Here is a 12,185-nt window from a genome sequence, read left to right as displayed (position 1 = left end):
AGCATCACCGGGTATGGCCAAAAACAAAAAAAAAAAAAACAGCTTGGAGGGTGGGGACCAGCACACGGGCCCAGGCCCTCTGCCTGCCACCCCCATGGCTGTCCGGGGACAGTGATCAGGCCCTTCCTCGACTGTCTGCAGCTCAGCAGAGATTCAGTGAAGCCTTGGCAAGAGCAGGGACAGGGCGGAGCACGGGGCTCTCTATTGCCCTCGCCTCCTCCTTGGGCCGCGTCACAGTTAGTTGGATCCCTTGACTCTTCTCAGAGGCCCCCAGGCCTGCGGGCAAGGCTCTGTCCCCCCTCTCTCCTGGAAGCAGGACACGGGCTCTCGTATCTCAGCTCTGCCCGTGCGGGAGCCCTGTCAGGGAACACGGAACGGCAGAGCTTAGAAGGGACCCTGGCCCTCATCGGGCTCATGTTCCTCGCTAGTTCAGGGAAACTGAGGCTGCGCAGGGATCGGCAGGGCAGAAACATGGGCCTCCTGGCGCTGGGTCTGGCTTCTCTGCTGCCCCAGGCCGGGCAAAGCACGTCCTTGGTCCTGAAAGGTGGGACAGCCAGCACTGGCCAAAGAAGGGGTGCTGGGCCAGGGCCCTGAGAAGGAGCGGTGTCAGCCCACCTTGGACCCTGAACTGGCCTCTTCCCTCCCACTGACCCCTCGGGCCCCACAAACACAGGAAGTTGGACATCAAGATCAGAATCAGGGTTGCAAGTACTTGCTTTGCATATACGGGGCCCTGGCACCACCAAAAACAAAAAGCAAAACCAAAATCAGGTGTCGGTAACCTGGGGGTCGCCCAGTGCGCTGCATCCACCCTCACCCCCCACACTCGGCCCCCCCACGGCCTGTCTTCCAATCTGAGGCGGTAACCTCCTGACCTCTAGCGGCGAGCGCGAGGAACTGCATCTCCCACCTGTGCATGTCCCGCCCTTTGTTCTTTCAACCAAGAGAACGCCCCGATGCATGAACTCGCAGACTCTCGTGCACTGCTTCGCCACGTGCCGGCTACAGACACTGCCCTTAAACTGCAGCCCCACACGGTTTTTGTACTTTTGTCCGACCTACCTGAAGATGTCATTTTTAAGTCTTATTTGTTAATATTTATAATGACATATCATCCAAAGTAAATGGAAATGATCCTTGCGACCCTATGGCTTGGGAGACTCATTCTGGCAGATCTGGAGGGGTGGGCGGGAAGAATGAGAGAACGGCCGTTAGCCCATCATCTCGTCCCGTGGACTGACTCTGTGGGGGACCAGACAGTAGCGTGGGCGACGCACCTGCCTTGCACACAGCCAGGCCAGGTTCCGTCCCTGGCACTGCATACGGATCCCTGCGCCCAGAGCCAGGACTCAGCCCTGGGCACTGCCAGATGCTTCATGACAACTCTGGGTCCCTCGAGGTGCGGACAGGCTTGGCAGGACTGAGGGGGCCAGTGCAGCCAGAGCAAGTGGCGGGGGGGCAGTGGGAGACACGGGCAGGGGACATGTGCCTGGAGGACAGAAGGAGGGCAGGAGCCGCTTAACTGAGACTGGACCCCGTATAGAACTGACCGTATGGAGGGGCCGCCTGAGTCTGGCCCCCGTATGGAATGTGGCCCCATCTGGCGACAATGAAGGATCCTGAAGGCACAAGGAATGAAAATTCATGCAAGATCAGGCACATGGGAGTCGGAGGTGATTCTGGCGATGCTCACCCGGGTTGCTCCGGGGTGTGGGGCAGGTGTAGGTGCCCCATGTCGAGACCCCAACGAAACTGCATGTCAGAGCTGACAGGGCACAGATGTGACCTGGGACAGAGAACAGGCCACAGTGGAGGCCCCTTCGGTGGTGGTGCTGTGCCAACGAGGCCCGAGCACTATCGTGCCCAGGGTCCAACACTCCAGTGTCTGGGTTCCCAGGGGCATCTGCCAGGCCCCCCTTCAGCCAGGTCCTAGTGCCGCCTTCACAGCCCCGGGCCCCCACCCCTCATTCAACCACTGACTCCTTTCCAGAATGTCCTTCAGCTTCCGTTATCACAGCCAGATCTTGGTGCTGATCACATTCGTGCATGCATGTGTGTGCATGCATATGTGTGATGGGTGTCTGTAATACTCAGGAGTCACTCCTGCCAGTGCTCAGGGGACCATGTGGAGCTGGGGATCGAACCTGGGCCTCCCACAAACCAACCGTGTGCTCCAGCCCTTTGAACCACCTCCCCAGGCCAGACCCTGGGTGTTTGGTTGTTTGGGGAGGGGGGTGAGGGGGTTATGGTGGGTAAGCCATGGCAGCAGTGCTCAAGAGTGAAGAGACCATGTGGCACTGGGGGTTGAGCTGACACCTTTCCCCTGCCCTAGCAGATCCTGTTTTTCGTGACAAAGAACCTTCATCCAAGTCCCATCTCAGGTGTCTGCTCCGAGGCCTGTCCATCTCCGCAGCCCCACCGGGCACCTTTCCGGCCAGTGCTGGTCGCCAGAGCCTGCGTGTGGCTCTGCACACCCGCCCCTGCCCTTCCTGGGCTTTGGGAGCACAGAGCCCGGGCCAGGACACAGAGTGGCCTCAGTGGCCTCCAGGAGCATTTGCTGAGTGGATGGACGGAGGCTGGCACGAGATGCAGGGGATGCCACGCTGATGTCTCTGGGGAGGACTTGGAGGGGCTTGTTGGACTCTACTATTCTACTACTCTGCACTGTGGCTCTGGGGGTACTGGGGATCAGCTAAGCCCTCTGGGAACTGCAGGCTCCACTGGTGGCGCAGAGATCTTAGAGATCAGTGACACCTTCTTTGCCCACAAGCCTCGTGCGTGCTCCTGAGGGAGATAGTGTGGACTCTCTCCCAGCTCTGGTCTGGGAAGCGCTGTAGCACTGTCGTCCCGTTGTTCATTGATTTGCTCGAGCGGGCACCAGTAATGTCTCCATGGTGAGACTTGTTGGTACTGTTTTTGGCATATCGGATACGCCACGGGTAGCTTGCCAGGCTCTGCCGTGCAGGCGAGATGTTCTCGGTAGCTTGCCGGGCTCTCCGAGAGGGGCAGAGGAATCGAACCCGGGTCGACCGCGTGCAAGGCAAACACCCTACCCGCATGAATATTATCAGTGACTCTCCCACGGGTCATTTGCAGCGTGTGCAAGATTGGGAGGTGGCCGTGCAGGCAGTCCTAGGATGGTTTCAGATGGAGGGACAAGTGACAAGGAAAACTAGACCTGTCCACTGGGACATGGAGCGGGGCCTGTGGGAAATGGCTGCCCTGAACAGTGTGAGGCTGTGAGCTCCACGCCCGGTACTGCCCGGTGCTCTGAGCCATTGTGTGGCCTCACCAGGGATTCCCAGGCTGCCGAGGCTGTGTGAGCACAACTAAGAGAGTGCTCCTTGCCCCACCACGAGCACAATTACTGTAAAGACGTGCGAGCACCCCAGCTGGAGCACATCTGCAGACACCACTGCGTTCCAGGAGACGAGCTCCTGGTCTCGGGTGTGTGGCCTCTGGGCGGCCACCTGAGGAAGCACCGCAAGACCAAACATCTCAGCGAGGGCTCTTGAGATTTGACGCCAGCGACAAGCAAAACCCCCAATAAGCCAGCTGGATTACATCAAACTAAAAAGCTTCTGCACGGCAAAAGAGATGCTCCGTCAAGCAAAGACATCCTAGGAGCAGAGGGAATATGACAAGGAGAGCGCTTGCCTTGCACGCGGCTGACCAGGGTTAGAGCCCCAGAACCATATATGATCGCCAAGCAACCTGCCAGGAGTGAGCCCCAAACACAGCCCGGTGTGGCCACAAAACAAAACAAAACAAAAAGACATTCTACTGATGAGGAAATATTTCCATACCATAGAGGGTAAGAGGCCAATATCCAAGGCTACAGAGGACTCGTTAAAAAGCAGGGGCTGGAGCAATAGCACAGCGGGTAGGGCATCTGCCTTGCACATGGCCGGCCCAGGTTCGAATCCCAGCATCCCATATGGTCCCCTGAGCACTGTCAGGGGTAATTCCTGAGTGCAGAGCCAGGAGTGACCCCTGTGCATCGCTGGGTATGACCCAAAAAGCAACCAGGAGTAACCCCTGTGCATCGCCGGGTATGACCCAAAAAGCAACAACAAAAGTTCAAAAGCGAAAAAAGGAAGGGGCTTGCCTTGCACATGGCCAATCCAGGTTTGATCCCCGGCATTCCACGTGGTCCCCAGAGCCTTCCAGGAGTTATTCCTGAGTGCAGAGCCAGGAGTAACCCCTGAGCATCACTGGGTGTGTCTCACCCTAAAATACCCCCCCACCACCAAAAAAAACCCTGAACAGCTAAGAAGACAACCCCATAGATGTGGGCAGACGAGCAGGCACCTCTCTCTCGAGGCCACGCAGAGGGCCACAGGCACGCGGGAATGAGCCTCCACCTGCGCCCCAAGACCGAGCAGCTCCTGATGACAGTGAGGAACCACCTTCCAGCAGAGTGAGGGGCTACATCAGAAAGGCCACCGGGGCCGGAGTGATAGCACAGCGGGTAGGGAGCTTGCCCTGAACACCGCTGACCTGGGTTTGATCCCTGGCATCCCATACAGTCTCTCAAGCCCACCAGGAGTGATTCCTGGGTGTGGAGCCAGGAGTAAGCCCTGAGCATATGCTGGGTGTGGCCCAGATACGCTCCTGCCCCCAGAAGAGGGGGGAAAGGCCAGAAACAACAAGTGCAGGAGAAGAGTGGAGGGGAGGAACCTAGAACATTTAGGCTGGGAATGTTGAGTGGTGCAACCTCTTTGGACACTAATATGATAAAAAAAAAAGTGTTAGTTTTTTTTTTTAACAGACATGCCATAAGATCCAGTAGTTCCACTTGTAAGAGTCTCTGAGGAGTGTAAAGCATTAAGCCAGGGGTCAGAGCCATAGTATAGCAAGTAGGGCACTTGTCTTGCACGTTGCCAGCCCATGTTCAGTCCCTGACACCCCAAATGTTTCCCCGAGCCCGCCAGGAGTGACCCCTGAGCACAGATGGATGTGCCTCCAAAACAAACAAAAACCGAATTTTGGGGCTAAAGCATTGTACAGTGGGTAGGGCGTTTGCCTTACAGGCGGCCGACCCGGATTCAAATCCAGCATCCCATATGGTCCCCTGAGCACCGCCAGGAGTAATTCCTGAGTGCATGAGCCAGGAGTAACCCCTGTGCATCGCCGGGTGTGACCCAAGAAGCAAAAACAACAACAACAAAACAACAAAAAATCGAATTTCTATTCGGTCCAAACCAAAAAGACACCCTACTGACTGAGAGAAAATATTTGCACACCATATACCACATAAAGGGGTAATTTCCAAGATATACACAGCACTCATAAAGATTTTTTTAATATGAAAAGATGTATAGACACTTCCCTGAAGGAAACATATGGCCAGCCAGTAGGCATATGAAAAAAGTGTTGTCACTTGCCAGGGAAATAAAAACAACACTGAGTTCTCGTCTCACACCAGTGAGAACATCATAGAACAAAAGCACTGAAAACAACCCATGTTGGTAGGGATGTGGGTGAAAGGAACTCTCTCAGTTCACACTTGGTGGGAATGTCATGTGCTCAGCCTCTGTGGAAAACAGTTTGGAGACTTCTCTACAAAACAAGAAAAGGAGCTGGAGCGATAGCACAATGGGTAGGGCATTTGCCTTGCATGCAGCCAACCCAGGTTGATTCCCTGCATCCCATATGATTCCCAAGCACCGCCAGGAATAATTCCTGAGTGCAGAGCCAGGAGTAATCCCTGAGCATTGCTGGGCATGACCCAAAAAGCAAAAATAAGTAAATAAATAAGAAAAGATGAGTGGGGCTGGAGCGATAGCACAGCGGGTAGGGCGTTTGCCTTGCACTCGGCCGACCCGAGTTCAAATCCCAGCATCCCATATGGTCCCCTGAGCACCGCCAGGAGTAATTCCTGAGTGCAGAGCCAGGAATAACCCCTGTGCATCGCCAGGTGTGACCCAAAAAGCTAAAATTAAAAAAAAAGATGAGTGCCGGAGAGATACATAGGGGTAAGTCACCTGAACTGCACATGGTTGAGCCTGGTTCAGTCCCTGGCCTCACAATCTCTGAAACACTTCAAACACTGCCAGGAATGACCCCTGAGTACTACTAGGTGTGACCCAAAATCCCATATCCCTGTCCATCCCTCCAAAATATTAATGAAACAGCTTCTTTATGACCCAACAACCCCACTTCTTGGCATTTACCCCAAGGACGCAAAAACATTCATTTGGAAAGACGTCTGTACACCTATGTTTGATGTGCTGATTACAATAGTCAGGACATGGAAATAAATAAAGTCCAACAACAGACAATGGATAAAGAAGTTCTGATATATATACACAATGGAGTACTATATAGCTGTAGGAAAGGATGAACTCTTGCAATTTGCTGCAACTTGGATGGGACTGGAGGGCATCATGTCAAATAAAGTAAATCAGGGAATGGGGCTGGAACGATAGCACAGCAGGTAGGGCATTTGCCTTGCATGCAGTCAACCCAGGTTCGGTCCCCAGCATCCCATGTTGTCCCCCAAGCACCACCAGGAGTAATTCCTGAGGGCATGAGCCAGTAGTAACCCCTGTGCATCACCAGGTGTGACCCAAAAAGCAAAAAAAAAGAAAAAAGTAAATCAGGGAAAATGATAAATATTGGAAGGATCATCTGTGGTATATAAAAAAGAGAATAGACAATATCGAATGAAGACAAACCCAACCTTTGCTGCAAAACTAAGATTACCTAGCAGTGGAGGAAGAGGAGGGGAAAGAAGAGATGGGCTAGAAGTGCTCAATAATGGTGGTGTCAGGCCAGGGCACTTTAGTTATGGTGAGCGCAGTAACTTTGTACAGCAAATGCACAAATGTTGGGGCTGGAGCAACAGCACAGCGAATACGGCATTTGCCTTGCACAAGGCCGACCCGGGTTTGATTCTCAGCATCCCATATGGTCCCCTGAGCACCGCCAGGGGTAATTCCTGAGTGCAGAGCCAGGAGTAACCCCTGTGCATCGCCGGGTGTGACCCAAAAAGAAAAAAAAAAGAGAATAAGGCTATACTGATTATTCTGCTGATCATTTTAAAATATGATAAAATTTATTCAACGATAACATATATATGTGCATGTATTTATACTGCAATAAAGCTTACTGAAAAAATTCCAGAAAATTTCTAAAGACATGCAGAATCTTTTGTCTTACCTATATATGATTATGCATGTTACAAATCTTATTTTCCTCATTTAACATGATATGTACACATCTTCCTGTGCTAGCATCAACAAAAATAGTTAAGGCTCAGGAGAGATTCTTCCAGAAGTGCTGGGGGTTTGGAATCACTTTCAGAGATGGGCCCAGCAGTACTCAGCCAGCAGCACTCAGGGGCTCCCGGCCTTGGCTTGCAGGGCTGTGAGGTGCCTAAGGATCAAACCTGTGGCCCACTTGTGTCACAATCTCCAGCCCTGTAACTTCTTTTTTCTTGCCAGCAATACTATGCACACAGGAAGTGGTTGGTGTGCACTATGGTTGATGTGCATTAGGTCATTCATTTCTGATATCATCTCTATGCATACACATACTTTGGGGACTGGATAGTACTGCAGGTGGGACACTCCCTATACATGGTCAACCTGGGTTTGATCCCTCGCACCACATGTGGTCACCTTAACCCCGCCAGAAGTGATTCCTAAGCATAGAGCCAGGAGTAAACCTTGAGCACCATCATGTATGACCTCCAAATAAAAACAAATCAAAATCTACTTTCACACATAGCTGAGCATACACACAAGCAAATATGTGCATTATAATCTTTCCTTTTTTTTTTTTTTTTTTGGCTTTGGGGTCACAACCAGTGATGCTCTGGAATTACTCTTAGTGGTGCTTGGGGGACCTATGGAATGTCAGAGATCGAACCCAGGGTTCAAGGCAAACACCTTACCTGCTGTACAATCGCTTTCATATGCCTTATGTGTGTAAGGACCTAAATTCACTCCCCAGCACCACACATACAAGGAAAATTCATCAATTTATTTTTTCAGGGAGGGAGATCAGTTAACCCAGTGGTGTTAAGGAGCTACTCCCAACTCAGAGCTCAGGGGTCACTACTGGCTGTGCCCAGATGACCATATGATGCCAGGGATCGAACCCAGGTCTCTTGCATGCAAAGCCTGTGCCTCGGCCAACAGAATCATCTCCTATGCTCAAAATCCCCTGTAATTTATACTGTCGACAATCTTCAAAACAAAGCTCTCATCAAATGTTAAGATATATTTAGAATCTAAATCAAAATTTTAAAATTAATATAGCAAGATCACAGAATTATAGTGCAATATGCAATACTAATTGATACTGGAACAATTAAAACTATAAAAAATATTATTTAAAACAATAAGAATCAAATACCTGGGACTGGAAATATGGCTCAAGTCGTCGGACACATTCTTTGTTGTTGCTTTGTTTTGTTTTGGGGCCACACCTGGTGATGCTCAGGGATTACTCCTGGTGGCCTCAGGGGACCATACCAAGGGTATATGAGATGACAGGTATCAAACCTGGGCTGGCTGTGTGCGTGGCAAGCATCCTACCCACTGTACTACCTCTCCAGCCCAGAGGGCACATTCTTGTATGTGCAAGGCCCTAGATATAATACCAAGCACTGCATGGTCCCTTGAGCAATGCCAGGAGTGGCCTTGGTGACCCCACTGAGCATCCCAGAGCACTCCCAAGTGTGGTCCACACAATAACAAAATACCTAAAAATAAATCAACAAATGGTATCAGGCTTCCATAGAAAAATTACAAACTTTTTTTTTTTAATTAAGAGATCTGGGCCCAGGAAGTGACTCAAAGGGTTGGAGGGCATACTTTGTCATACTGTGCAATCCCAGGACTGCATAGTCCCCTGAGGACCAGCAGGAATAAAAAAAAAATGTAAAAATATACAGTCATGCACTGAACGATATGTGTGTAAAGAAGTCTATTTTTAGGGAAAAGGGACTCAGACCTATAAGGCATGTGTTCTTAACACTGAGCTACCCCCACATATAGCCTAAACATATTAAAATTCAAGCTCAAGTAGATGTGTAGATTCAAAAATCTAAGAGAATGGGGCTGGAGTGATAGCACAGCGGGTAGGGCATTTGCCTTGCATGCGGCCGACCCAGGTTCAACCCCCAGCATCCCATATGGTCCCCCAAGCACCGCCAGGAGTAACCCTGAGTATCACTGGGTGTGACCTAAAAGGCAAAAAAGAAAAAAATCTAATCTAAGGGTCAGGGAGATAGCTCAAAGGGCAGGCATGCATTTGCGTAGGAGAGACCCCAGTTCAACACCCAGAACCACATGGTCTGTGCATTGCTATCATGTGTGATCCCTGCCAAAAACCTAAGAAAAGTCTCAGGTTTGGGGACCGAAGTGACAGTACAGCAGGTAGGGCATTTGCTTTGCCTGGGGCTGGCCCTGGTTTCATCCCCCATCCCCAAGCACCCCATACGGTCCCCTGAGCACCACTAGGAGTAATTCCTGAGTGCAGAGCCAGGAGTAACCCCTGGGCATCACTGGGTGTGACCCCTCCCCCAAAAAAAAACCCTCAGGTTTTATTACTACTGAAGGAAGAGAAGCTCTAAAATCTACAATATGGAAATTCAAAGAGCCGAAAGTAACAAACACTAGCTTAAAGAACAAAACAACTAGATTACACGACCAGACACTGCATCTTGTCTGGACGACGGATTGAACCCAGAGCCTTGTCTATATGCAGAATTTATGCTCTCCCTGAGTCACATCCTCATTTTAAACCTATAGTGTTGACACTGGCACTTGGACAAGCCAACCAGTAGGTCAACAACCGAGTCAATCAATTCAATAGTCCTAGGAAAAAAATTTTGACTCCTGAGAATGGAACCCAGGACCTTGCATGTTTGATACAGGTATTTTACCACAGAGCCACATCCTAACTCCTGGGAAAAAATTTTAATTAGTTTGAACCAAGCAGAAAATTGACTCAAGATCCAAACAATGGATCAAACAATACTTTGGGGAGGTATTTAAGGTCTATTAAGCACTTAAAAATAAATTCCAGGGGCTGGATCGATAGCACGGAGGGTAGGGCGTTTGCCTTGCACACGGCCAACCGGGTTTGATTCCCAGCATCCCATATGGTCCCCTGAGCACCTCCAGGGGTAATTCCTGAGTACAGAGCCAGGGGTAACCCCTGTGCATTACCAAGTGTGACACAAAAAAGCAATAAATAAATAAATAAATAAATAAACCACTGTCACTGTCACCCCATTGCTCATCGATTTGCTCGAGCAGGCACCAGTAACGTCTTTCATTGTGATTATTGTTACTGTTTTTGGGCATTTTTTTTTTTTTTTGCTTTTTGGGTCACACCCAGCGATGCTCAGGGGTTACTCCTGGCTTTGCACTCAGGAATTACCCCCTGGCGGTGCTTCTCGGACCATATGGGATGCCGGGGATCGAACCCGGGTCAGCCGCGTGCAAGGCAAACGCCCTACCCGCTGTGCTATCGCTCCGGCCCGTTTTTGGCATATTGAATACACCACGGGTAGCTTGTCAATCTCTGCCGTTCGGGTGAGATACTCTCGGTAGCTTGCCAGGCTCTCCAAGAGGGGTGGAGGAATCGAACACAGGAATTGGCCAAGTGCAAGGCAAATGCGCTACTGCTGTGCTATCGCTCCAGCCAAATAAATAAATAAATAAATTCCAATTAAGACCTGCTCCTTGTACGCATCATTAAGAGGCGAGGGGCAGGGATCAAAGAAACCTTATAAGGGAAGTGGACAGTCTTTCGCACAGCCAATAGAGGTTAGCTCCCAGAATCATATGTGGTCCTCGGGGCACTGCCAGGAGAAACTCCTGAGTGCAGAACTAGGAGCAAGCCCAGGGTGTGTGGGAAGAAGAGGCTGGCATACTTTACAAATGTGACATGCTGGGCTCATTCAATAATTGACACAAAAAATTAAGAGGGCAGAGGGTCAGAGATAGAATGAAAGGCTATAACGGGAGCTCCAGTCCGATCCAACACTGCATGGTGGGTAATTCAAGCACTGGCGGGAGCAAATCCCACCAGAAGTCGCCTGGGGATGGCCCACACCCGCCCCCTAAGAGAGAGTAGAGAATACAAGATAACTGCGATAAGAACTCCATAGACATACTCTACTCTTAGATATATTAAAGACATCCTACAAATCATTAGGATAACTGTAGCACTGTAGCTCTGTCGTCCCGTCATTCATCAAGATTTGCTCAAGCGAGCACCAGTAACGTCTCCATTGTGACTAGTTACTGTTTTGGGCATATCGAATACACCACGGGTAGCTTACCAGGCTCTGCCGTGCGGTAGCTTGCCGAGCTCTCTGAGAGGGATGGGAGAATCAAACTTGGGTCGGCCGCGTGCAAGGCAAATGCCCTACCCACTGTGCTATTGCTCCAGCCCATTAGGATGACAAAAAATAAAAATTCCAAATGTCCAATAAACATATGAAAGTGCTTGATCTGTCAGCTAGAAAATGCAAACGAAGTAAAAAAAAATAAAAAAAGAGGGGGCTGGAGCGATAGCACAGCGGGTAGGGTGTTTGCCTTGCACTCGGCCGACCCGGGTTCGAATCCCAGCATCCCATATGGTCCCCTGAGCACCGCCAGGGGTGATTCCTGAGTGCATGAGCCAGGAGTGACCCCTGTGCATCGCCGGGTGTGACCCAAAAAGCAAAAAAAAAAAAAGAAACCTCTAGCCCTGCCCCCATCCACCCACCCAAGCTACAACTGAAAAAGGGAGAACATTCCATGCCTGTGAAGAAGTGGGCCTGAGATACTAGCTGGGAAGAATTTAAAAAAAAAAAAAAGGTACATTTTGGAAACCTTTGGTTTTTTGGGGGCCACACCCAGCTTGTGTGAGCATCCAGCTGACTCCTGGCTCTGTGCTCCTGGCAGAGCATGGGGGACCTTATGTGGTGCTGAAGAGAACTGAGATCAGCCACATGCAAGGCAAGCGCTAAAACCAATGTACTATCACTCCAGCCCCACTTTGGAAAATCTTGCGCAACTAATAAACCTAAACATAATCATCCCTATGGCCCAGTATTTCCATTCTTACATGGTATGCCCTAAAAGACAGTAGTGCTCTTCACATTATTTCTAATATTCCAAAACTTGCTCATCCATAACTGGCAGACAAGACCATGTAACCTTGAAATAAATTAATCC

The sequence above is a fragment of the Sorex araneus genome, chromosome 3, assembly GCF_027595985.1.
Source record: "Sorex araneus isolate mSorAra2 chromosome 3, mSorAra2.pri, whole genome shotgun sequence".
Taxonomy (NCBI): Eukaryota; Metazoa; Chordata; class Mammalia; order Eulipotyphla; family Soricidae; genus Sorex; species Sorex araneus.
This window is presented reverse-complemented; position numbering follows the sequence as displayed.